The sequence below is a fragment of the Acomys minous genome (genome assembly GCF_964271855.1).
Source record: "Acomys minous genome assembly, chromosome: 16".
NCBI classification, from domain to species: domain Eukaryota; kingdom Metazoa; phylum Chordata; class Mammalia; order Rodentia; family Muridae; genus Acomys; species Acomys minous.
This window is the reverse complement of record NC_140498.1, coordinates 52,438,292-52,450,345: the sequence shown is the minus strand read 5'-3', so window position 1 is coordinate 52,450,345 and position 12,054 is coordinate 52,438,292. Positions and strand designations below refer to the sequence as shown.

Sequence of the window (12,054 nt, the reverse complement as noted above, 5' to 3'; positions counted from 1 at the left end):
TTCCAGCTTGGCTCATCCCATTCTTTCATCTTCATGGAAGCTTGTGTCTCATTTGCCCAGGGAACTGCCACTCTTGGTTGCCATGGAAATAGCAGCCAATGGACACCTCTGGGAACTTAGTTAAAAGGACTCTTGGCACCTCCCCTCTCCCCACCTCTTTCCTTCTTCCAGTGTGGGGGTGGGGTCTCTAGAGTCTGAGGGAGGAATCCGGTCCAGACCCAACTCAATTTAGGCCAGATGGAACTGGATTGTATCACATGGTGGTGGGAAGAGGAGAAATCTATCTACTTACCTCAGGTAACAGGAAGGTTGGGAGTGGGGGCTGGGCAGACCAAAGGCAGGTGGGGCAGGGGTGCCTGGGATTGGAGAAAGGCTTGACCATGAGGCTGCTTGAGGGAGGGAAGAAAGCACTCCAGCAAGGGGTAAGTGTGGGACCCAGCCTGATTGGATCCCTAAACCCCCAAGTCTGCAAAATACGGTTTGCTATAAAACTCAGGATCTTCTAAAAAAAACAAAAACAAAAACAACAACAAAAAAAACTCCATTACTTTAAGTTCAGTGATGATTATTACATTCTCACAGAATCACATATCTCAAAGTCAAGAATCTGATTTGTGTTCTTAAGGTGTTCATCTAAGAACGGAAACAAGGAAACAATGACTTAACAGATGTCATCATTTGAATCATAGCCCCATTAGAGCTGTGCTGTCGAACTGCCAGTCAGTTTAGTTTCATACCACTTATGTATTGCAAAAGGAATACACATTGAATATGTGATAGGTATATGTCCAAAACCTTGCATAAACAAAAAGTCCACAGCATTGCTAGTGTTAGACATAGACTTGTAGTAATGTTGCTAAGATCAGTGAGAGGACAGTTTATGATAATCATGACTGTTGTTGTGGAAAAGCCTTAATCTCATACCATGTCTGTAAGAAACAAGAATCAAGCTGAAACAATGTAGAAACCTTTCATATTTTATTCTTAATGAGTGTATCCTATGTCACAATGGATACAAGGCATGTGAGCATAGGGATATTGAAAGAAGCAACATACCTCTCTCCAGAACCATGAGAAGATATGTAGGAGTTCCCACTTTGATTAGACTTTATGAATGTGATACAAGTTTACAATTAATTAGTATTCCAACGTCATTGTGAACATCCATAAACTCACACTGCAGAAAGTCTCTATCAATACTAATTCTTCTGTTTGTCTTGGTTCACTTTTCAAATGTGGTATCACTCACACTATAGAAAAATTTGTGAATGCAGTCAGTGTGGTAAAGCTCTGAGTTCTTCCAGTTCTCTTTAAATATATGAAAAACATCATATAGAAAAAACGATGCTATAAATGTGAGCCATGTAATAAATGCTCTCACTACCATAGTTATCCTCAGAGACTCAACACATAAAGAAGGGGAACACCATGAATGTAAACAAAATGATAAAACCTTAAGATCTGGTTCCTCTTTACCTTTAGACCCAATTGTAAAATTAATTCACAGAGAAAAATTAATGCAGTGTAATGAATGTGGGAAAGCTTTCACATGCTCTAATTATCTTTGCAGGCATGAAGTCACACGGGAAAGAAACACTCTGAATATACTCAATGTGGTAAAGCCTTCGCACATCAGAGCCATCCTCAAAGGTATGAAGTAATTCACTGTGGAGAGAGACTCTAAAGGTATTTAATATGGTGAAACCTTTGCACTTCACAGTAGTTTCCAATATCATAAAAGAACACATACTAGAGAGAAACCCTATGAGTTTAATGAATATAGTAAAGCCTTCACATGTCCCCGTCATCTTCGAAGGCGTGAAAAAGTTCATAATGGAGAGAAACTCTGTGAATATATTTAATACGGTGAAGCCTTTGCATGTTTCTGTAGTCTTCATCATTGTGAAAGAATTCATACTGGAGAGAAACTGTACAAATATATTTAATAAGGTGAAGCCTCTGTACATTTCTGCTGAAGGTCAGCTTGAACACTACAGGGTAAACTGAGGCAGGACATAGAGTTGGTGACTGATCACTCACCAGACATTTCTCTGATGGGATGAGGCTTGATTTACTGGAGCCACTTCTCCCTTTGGCCAGCAGCTGAGGGCCAATATTGCTTGTGACTAGCAAAGAAGAAAAATAAAAAGGAGGGAATATTCACACACACACTCTCTCTCTCTCTCTCTCTCTCTCTCTCTCTCTCTCTCTCTCTCTCTCTCACACACACACACACACACACACACACACACACACACACACACTCACACACACCCCACACATACAGTTGGTGAATGAAGCAAGGCAAGATCCAACAACTTTATTTTTTCTCATAGCTTACATATCCCAACAAACACCTTCCAAGCAGTATAAAAACTACAATTTGATTACATTCTATTTTTCTTTTAGTGAATGGTCATTGAAAAACAGTATATACCCCAATGTTTTTACATGAAAAACTTTTTACGTATTATTAGTGAAGAAAACAAATTATGCCCAAGAACCCACATACATTCACAACTAAGCAGTGTGTTATAGATCAACAAAGTGTAAGCAAGCAAGGTAATTTTTCAGCCAGTTGCTTCTTTTTACTGACAGACTGCAATTCGTGATTACAAAGAAAGGATCAATTATCTAAAAAAGTAATCTTTTTAATACCTTATTTATTTTTATTTCAATGTGCATTGGTGTTTTGTCTGCATATATGTCTGTGTGAAGGTGTTAGATCTTTGAGTTACAGACAGTTGTGAGCTGCATGTGGGTGCTGGGAATTGAACCAGAGTCCTCTGGAAGAGCAATCACTGCTCTTAACCCCTGAACTATGCTGTAGAACTGCCAATCATTATAGTTTCATACCAGTTAGGAACTACACAAACTCTTAGAAGAAGAGGTAGGAATGGCACTGGGAATATAGCTCAGTGGTGGAGCAGTTGCCTAGCACACACAAAACTCTGAGGTCAATCTCGCATAATGAAAGAAAAAAGGGCAGGGAGGGTCAGTCATCAGATCATACTTTGGGCAATGGATTAGAAACAAAGGGAAAAGGCAGATGAGGTAGACATTATGACTGGGCATGGCAGTGCGGTGATCTCAGCACTCAGCTGAACCATGGGCTCAAGGCCAGCCAGCCTGAGCCACATAGTGAGATCCAGGTGAGCACAGACAATAACAAATCCGAACCAAACGAATACAAAACATTTAAGTCTTGGGGCCAGCAAGATGGCTCAGTAGGTAAAGGCACTTGCTGCACACCCCTGAGGTCCTGAGCTGGATCGCCAGGACTCAGGGAAAGAGGGAACCAACTCTAGAAAGCTGTCCTCTGGTCTTCACACGTGCAACACATGCAGCACACTCAAACACATTAATAAACGTAAGGGCCAGAGAGCTGTCAGCAGGTAAAGGCACCTGGTGCCATGCCTGACAACATCAGTTTGACCCCTGGATCCATGTGGTGGAAGAAGAGAACTGAGCAGTCATCTGACCTCCACACAGGTCAAGGTTTTCATTCAACCCCTACCCCTACCCCCCCCCCACCATGCATGCGCAAAAAAGTATGCATTCGTGCACACTAAATTGGTCTTAAAAGTGAAATAATAGGCTGGGTAGGTGGCTCAGCAGTTAAGAACAACTGTTGCTCTTGCAGAAGACCCAGGTTCCATCTCCAACACCCACATGGCAGCTCACTACTGTAATGCCAGTTCTGGTCCCTCATTGGGCAACAGGCAGGCACGTGATACACAGACATATGTACAGGCAAGACATCCATACACATAAAATTGACAGTTTTTGTGCTTTAAAGGGCACCATTAAGAAAGTGTAATGAGGCTGGAGGAACAGCCCAGCTCTTATTGCTCCTGCAGAGAACTCAGGTTTGATTCACTGCGGTGGCTCACAACCATCTGTAACTCCAGAGCAGGAAGGGGGCTGATGCCCTCTCCTGTGACCTCTTCTGCTTCAAGCACCAGGAACACACATGGTACACACACACACACACACACACACACACACACACACACACACACACACACGCAGGCAAAGTATTTGTATAATAAAATAAATAAAATCTTCAAAGAAAGGGGGGAAACATAAGGAAAGGGACATTATATACAACTCATAAAGGCCTTAGAGTTAGAATACATAAAGAATTTACAACTCAACAATCAAAATCAAACTTTTAAGTGGGCAAGTATGCAAATAAACACTCTCCGCAAGGAAGACACGTAATCAACTAATAAGCAAATGCAAAGATACTCAACAGATTAGCCATCAAAGAAACACACTGAAGCAATGAGATACCACCCACCAGGGCGGCTGGAGCAAAAAGAGAAAGTGGCAAGTGCTGGCTAGGATGCTGAGAAACTGGCATCCTTATTCACTGCTGGCAAAAATGTAAAACGTCCCCTGGAAAAGCCTGTCAGGTCCTCGAAGGTTTGACCGCAGGATCCAGCAGCTCCGCCACTACTATACACACAAGAGAAATGGAAACACGAGTCCAGCCGAAGCTGGCAAACAAACGTCAAGAGCAGAAGCACTGAGAAGTGCGCCAACCCCGAAGAGATCCCAATGCCATCAACTGATAAGTGGATACATTTGATCTGCCCAAACAGTGGACCATTACCTGCCAGTAAAAAGTTACTGCAGCACTGATGCAGTCTGCAGCCTGGACAGTTGTAAAACACTAATGGACTAACCTCTACGTCTACTTTTAGGAAATTCCCAGAACTGGAAATCTGTAGAGATAGTGCTGTCTGGTGCTAGAGAAGGGAAGAAGGTTAGGAGGGAGGAATGGGAAGTGGCTGCTGATAGGAGCTAGGCTTCTTTTCAGCGTTATAAAAATGTTCTATGAATATGCTAAGGTTGCAACTCAGAAATAAAGCACTCAATTATTACTCTTAACTAAACTCACAGTGTGTGAATGACCATGTCTACAAAGCTGTTAAGCAGAAAGTAACACGACACTAAAGCAATTAGCACCTAGCAGTGCAATGAACATAGGCAACGTGTTAGTGAATGACAGAAGATGCACCACACTTTGCTGTACTAGTCAGCCATACCTAGTTTTAACTTAAAAAAATGCTTACCAAAATTGTTTACTAAATGAAACCGTAGCTATTATATGATTCCCCTGAAAAAGCATTTTGATTTATACACCACATACCTTGCGTGTGACTTTCCATCCAATGTGTGCTTCCACCACGGAAGCAACTGCTACTCTAAGCTGTACAGCACAGCTCAGTTAACTTAAAAGATCACAAGGAGCGGAAGTAAGTAAGGGGGCAACAAAGTTACATCAGGCTGGAGGGTCACACAGCGCTGGAACGCCTTCGCCGAGCTGCCGTAGTCTTCCAAGGCCAAGTAGATGCAGCCTACCCAAGATGCAAAGATCAAAAGTCAGAGTGATTCAAGCACATGTCACACTTAGAAGCTACAATCTGAACAGATTTAGAGTACTATGGAGGAATACATGGCTATGCAGAATTCAGAACTATATAATATTTGCCTTGTGTTAAGTTTAAATGTAGGACACTTAGTGGACATGAAAGTTAACATGAAAATGTCAAAGCATGTATAGCAATGAAAGCATTGCAATGTTGATATTATTTATACACTCGGTGTCAGTTAAAGGTAGCGGGCAGCTTTCTTTATAGGCCTTTATATTTGGGTCTGGTATTTTAAACTTGGAACTAATGATGTAAAAAACCTTTACAAAGTATCAGCAGATTCACAACTGTTTGTGTAACACAAACACAAGGACCGGGTTCTGCTTTCATCCTTCAGTCCCACAGAAAACCTCCACTATTTAATCAAGAACAACCTCCCTAGCACGTATCTGTGTAGGCACGTTTGCAGAAAGCTTGGAAAACATACAGTCCTAATCTGGTTGATATTTGGAAAACAGGTAACTAGTTTCTTTACATCACAGGGTTTCCCTAAAATTCAACAGACCCTATCAAAGGAGCTGTAACTGGTAAAAATTCAAGAGCATTAGTCAGGAACCCTTGTTTTCCTTTTCAGTCACCAAGCCCTCGCAGATGGAAGCCTACTTTCTTACAGACTGAACACAGAGCAAGGGAGAGCTCTGCGAAAGGGATAACACACTCCACAACTGCCCCAGACTTTCCCAGGGCAGGGGAGGAGATACCTCCAGTCCCTCCTCCCAAACCTCCCCCACAGACACCTGTTCCACAGGGAGGGCGCAGAGACCAGAAAGTTCTCTAAGCAGATAAGGATTGTTGGCTGATAATTAGAGATAAAGGGTTCCAAACCAAATGTCGCAGAGCAACTTGACACTTCTCAGAATTCACAGGAGGCTACCAATGACCACCAAGGGCTTCCTTTATGCAGAACAGATTTGGTAGAGGCTAGGTGAAGGCTGCAGGGGTGGTGTGCATCTGGTGTGGGGAGGGGCAAAGAGACTTGCTGGAACCTAGTTCACTGCCCTGAACTATGGTTGAAAGTCAGCTCACCACTCGGCTTTCACCTGGCTATTTATAGAATGAATAAAAAGAACCATTCAGGGAAAAACCACATTCCCTGAAGTGACATAGTTTAAAAGGACCCAAGTGCAGCCCTAACCTATGTGACAATATGTAAAACAAGTCCCTGCCACCCAAACGTGTTCATCCTTGAAGTCTTCATTCGTTTCATCAGTACTAGGGTACACCCTTGCTTTTAACATCTCCAAAACAAAGACATACCTGGTTTTATTTGTTTGCAGTTTTTTCTTTACAAAATGGTACAAAATGCCAGGGTCCCTTCCAAGAGGGCAAGTTAGAGACAATGAATTCTAAGTCACTTGGAATAAGGACTATCTCATTGGGACTAAATTAAGAACACGGCAATCTCCTGCCTGAACCCCAACAGCAATGGATGGATAGATAGATAGATAGATAGATAGACAGACAGATAAAACAAATATTCTTCCTCACATGTTGATATAAAAAGGAGGCTGTGTAAAGTTAAGATACAAATGAAGAACCTTATTTTTCAATCCTTCAGAAAAGATTAGCAAATACTGCAAATAACAGCACTTACAATAGAGCTCTAACCCATACTGATCAGATGAAGTTTATTACTTACCTTTAAGTTTTAAAACTAGCTAATGTTTTATACTTAGCATATTAGAAAATGTTAATAAAAATTTAGATATATGACTTAATCTAATAAAGTATTAATACTGTTCTGTTATCCTTTACCTTTGCTTATTTTTTTGCATTGTTTTAGTAATTTGCATGGAACAGAAGCCTACAATCAGTACCAGGTAGCCATGAAAGGAGAGGCCTGTAAGTATCCTGTCCCTTGGACTCACAAAGCTCTCATTTTTAAACTTACATCTGACTCACTACATCCTCTTTATTTTTTATTTCTCAATTCAGGGTGTTGGACTTTGAAGAACTGTGTACAATCCTTGACATCTCTTTTACTTTATATTCAAATTATTACTTAAACTACCGCTATCAGTAATGACTGATGGGGCCAGTGAGATGGCTCAGCAAGTAACAGCCCTTGTCCCACAAGCCTGACAACCTAAGCTGAGTTTGATGGCCAGAAACCATGTCAAAAATAAATAAATAAATAAATAGATAAAGAAAGAAAGAAAGAAAGAAAGGGAAAGAAAGAAAGAAATGGAAAGAAAGAAAGAAAGAAAGAAAGAAAGAAAGAAGCCAGATGTGGTGGCACATATCGATAGACTAGCATTCCCAAGAGGCACAGCCGGGGAGCTTGTAAGCTAGCTAGCCTGAAACACTCAGAGCAGCAGTGACAAGAGACTGCACTGAAAGATGAAAGGGAAAAATCAGCTCCTGCAAGTTGAGTTAGTTACACATGCATGTGAAGACACACAGACAGGCAGACACACACACACACACACACACACACACACACACACACACACACACACACGCACACCAACACAATGCATATAATAATGAAATCAGGAACCCTCAAAACTTTCACACAAGTCCTTAAAATACAGTTGAGTTCTTGAAGCTCCAAGATCACTATTAATTTGCCCAGAACTGTCAGGTGGGTAAGAGCATAGCTTCCTTGCAAGTTCTGGCGGTACATTTTAAAGTTTATTTTAATAATATTTAAATCTAGATAACTAAAATGAGACTGCTTCAACGTGCTATTAATATATAACATGCTTGACCTATTTTATATCCATCCTCTTCCTACTAAGTCTTTTAAATTTGATGTGTGTCCAGGTCTTTCAGTACCGCCTCCGAGCAGACACATGCCATTGTCTCCTCCCTTTAGAGTTAATCCGAAGACCTTGCTAAGGGGCCATCCCTCAGGAAGGCAGGAGCAGCCCCCGGAATGACATCTCACCTTAAGCATAGTAAGGACATGGGTAGAATAAGAGACCTCTAATGACATACAAAATCCTGTCCTGTCCCGGTCCCGGTCCCGTCCTGGTCCTGTCCTGTCCTCAAATGAGCCATGACTTATGACAATGCCACTCTTGCTACCAGTAAAGAAAGAAGGGAGAAAAATAGCGCATGTAACATGTACTGGGGCACCCAAGAGGCCCGCTCATTTGCTTGCTCCTTTACCTTCAGACCCCAACTGGCTCCTTTCCCCAGAGCCATACAAATGCACAGAGAAGCAGCAACAAGGAGATGGGCGTGGCCAGCTGGAAGGAAGAGCTAAGATGGTCTGGCCAAGAATGGAAACAACCGCTGGGCAGAGGCTCTGTTGAGATTTCTATAGAGCTCACATATCTGGGGCAAGCCAGAAGGCCACTGCCACTGCTGGCCAAGACCTGTGGAAGCCAGAGTCCAGTGTGTGGGTGCCAGTGCAGAAACACAAAAGCAGAGCGATTGCTTGTTTTGAATGAAATAGTGCCTTTTTTTTTTTTAACTTTAATTTTGGTTTTTCGAGACAGGGTTTCTCTGTGTAGCCTTGGCTGTCCTGGACTTGCTTTGTAGACCAGGCTGGCCTCAAACTCACAGTGACCTGCCTGCCTCTGCCTCCCGAATGCTGGGAATAAAGGAGTGCGCCACCACACCCTGCTCTAATTATGCCTTATTTAAATGATTGCTTAAACATTTTTAAGTTATTAAGGAAGAAAGAAGAGTAAGTGAGAGAGGGGGAAAGGTGGAGAGGGATGGGGAGAGGGAGAGGGAGAGAAAAGAGCCACACAGAACAAAGGAAGTGAGAAGATGTGGCTGACTCAGGAGCTCTGAGCACCTGTGTGGCTACAGCTGCAATACTTCATCTCTGAGTCTTGGCCCTGGGCACTAAGGTTGGGTGGGGGGTAAACTTCAAGGCTCTGAGACGCCCCAGAGGTGATAGGGTTCAGAGGTGCACTGGTGCCATCTAGTGGTGGGATAAATACACTGGTCACACAAAGGATTCAGAATCAGCCGGCTTGGAGAGCTATAGGGGGAGTTCATTCAGTTAGAAAGGAAAATTCTGCTTCTCAAATGGAAAACCACCAAACCTCAGACTATTGCATAAAGAGATGTTATCATGTATCTGAAGGTTATGTTAAATATTCTAATTATGAATTACATGAATGAAATGATTTTTAAAAAAAGAAATAAATTCAAAAGAAACCAAGAGAAAGTCATGGCCTAGAGAGAAAATAGCTCACTCAATGCCTGAGGATTATTAGTTCCTGGAGTGCAGTGACTACAGTACTCCCCAGACTTCAGCACCTGAAGTGGAAAGCAACCACTGAGGGGCTCACAGAGAGCTACTGGAGAACAGGTGAAGTCACTTTTACGTCTGAAAAGATAACCTTTACAAAAGCAGGAAAACACAGAGAGATACTCCCTGCTTGCATATCACAATCAGTTTTCTATTTTGTTTTGTTTTTTCAAGACAGGGTTTCTCTGTGTAGCACTGGCTGTCCTGGAACTCCTTCCTGTTCTGTAGATTAGGCTGGGCTTGAATTGAGGCATGCACCTGCCTCTGCCTATGCTGGGCTTAAGCACGTGAGCCACCACTGCCTGGCCAGTTTTCTGACTTGCTACTCAGATTTCCTTCTTCCAAAGGGTGGGTGGGTGTTTCCACATGAGTATCCAAGGTTCACACTTTTCTGCTCAGTCCCTTTAAGGCCAGTTAATTGCTGTGTAATGGTCTGTCACATGTACTAAGGTTACCACAACCCAGCCCTAATCCAGCCAGCTCTCCATTCTCTGCCTTCTGCTTCCTTACTTCAGTCCCATGGCACAAGTGCAAACGAGCTGCTGAATGTAGCTCAACAAACAGGGAGCACCCTGGACCAAATCCCAGATCACTGTTTGGTAGTGGCTTTTCCCGAGGATGCTTCACGCTCACTTCTTAAATATGTGCGCAGCAGTCTCAGGTTCTCCTCACTGAAGGTGCACACGCTTAACCTGTCTGTCTCAGCCTCCCTAAAGGGATAGTTTCCTCTGTTTTCCCATCACTCTGGGCTGTGGTTGTTGAATGCTGTTTCCCTTCTTGTTTGGACCTGGTTACAGCTGTCTGTTATTTGCTTACTCATTCTGGAAAAGTCAGTGTGTTTACGTTATATGCTTCTGAGAATCTCCTGCTAGGTTTATCATCCTATTGGTCTGGAAAAATGGGCAGCAGTAATCTGCTACCGTGGCTTGTGCAGTGCAGTAGGCTGGAGAGAAAAGTCCCATGTTGATTATAGAGGGCTGACTTGGGACCAGAAGTGTGCGAGCCCCGCACATGTGCTGGCTCTGTTTTCCCAGCAGTGAAATGATGCACCAACTAGAACCTCCACCCCATGCAAGGACGGATGGACTGGCCTGTGCCATGTTGCTTTGGGGTCCTAAGACTCAGAACTAGGTGTCAGGCAGCAAAGTTTTGCCCTCCCCACTGTACTTAGTCTCAGTCAGCCCAGATGCTATTGCAGGCCTCAAATCTATTGACAGCTCTGCAAGTTAAACTTTAGGAGTTTTTTTTAATTGCTTACCAATATAAGAGGAGGGGTAAAAGGAGGGAAGGAGGGACGAGGGGAGGAAAAGAGGGAGGGAGGGGGAGAGAATCTCTTTTTTTCTGTGTATATTATTCACATATTCCATCCTTGAAATGTGAACACCAACCTCCTTGAATCTTCTACTACAAGTAATACAACTTTATGAAGAGACTATCAGATTACATTTCAAATAGAAACATTTTATCCTTTTGAAAACTAAAATGAGTCAGGCATAGTGTCACATGCCTATAAGCCCAGTATTAGGGAGCTGGCTGAGGCAAAAGAATGACAGCCTCAAAGCCAACCTAGGCTATGTAGTGACAATCTGTCTCAAAACAACAACAACAAACCCCACTAACTTGGCAGGGCACATTTGCCCCTGCAAATGATGGGTGAGCATGACCTGGGCCTTGGGATGGTTAAAACCACAGAGTACCGTGCTACAAAGGTCAGGTTGGCAGGGAGGTGTGCTGGATGGCTCCTGAAAATCAACCAAACAACTTCATTTTGTTTTTGAAGGGAAGAGTTCTAAGATGACAGCCTGAGGTATCTGGGGCTCTCTACCACTTGGCCTTGGCCAGTATGGCATTGTGTCCTGTCATGATCTCCTCAGGAGGTAAGCTGGGAAGTTAAGAGCTCTAGATCTGGGACAGAAGTCCAGACTGAATAGCAGCTCCAGTCCTCATGAACTACACGAGCTGGTACAAACTACTAACATTTCTATTTCTTCACCTATGAAGGGGGTAAAAACATTAAGGACCTTGGAGACTGTGCTTCTGGCTAATGAAACCCCCAGAGTGCTTTCAAAACAGTACCTGGAACCAGGTCACATGCAATACTAGTTCCTGTATTACCATTAGGACAGAATAAAATAAAGTCAAACTCTACAGTCACCAAGAATCTCTGCTTTCCAAATGACTGCTGTTTGCATATGCAGGCTCTTGTTCCCAGAATACATCTTCCCAGTTTTCACTTCAATCCAGATCTAATGCCCTCTTTACAGCCACATTAATACTTTCTTCTCTATCAGGCCTTTTCTAATCATCAAAGCCTCGTTCACCCCTGGGCAGCACCCTGCCCATCTAGTGTACCACTTTTTATGTGTGACTCATACCTCTTCCCTCTCCATTTAGCACACG

General features: G+C 42.9%; 1 long non-coding RNA gene across 1 annotated transcript in view; it reads right to left on the bottom strand.

Annotated features, from left to right (window-relative positions):
- Positions 1 to 1,937: 1,937 nt before the first annotated feature.
- Positions 1,938 to 12,054, bottom strand: part of LOC311585739 — a 51,041-nt gene continuing 40,924 nt past the window's right edge. The window contains exons 7-8 of the long non-coding RNA XR_014775323.1: positions 5,159 to 5,366; positions 1,938 to 2,126 (exon numbers count right to left, since the gene is read on the bottom strand). This is a non-coding gene — a long non-coding RNA (uncharacterized lncRNA). The remainder of the gene's footprint in view (positions 2,127 to 5,158; positions 5,367 to 12,054) is intronic.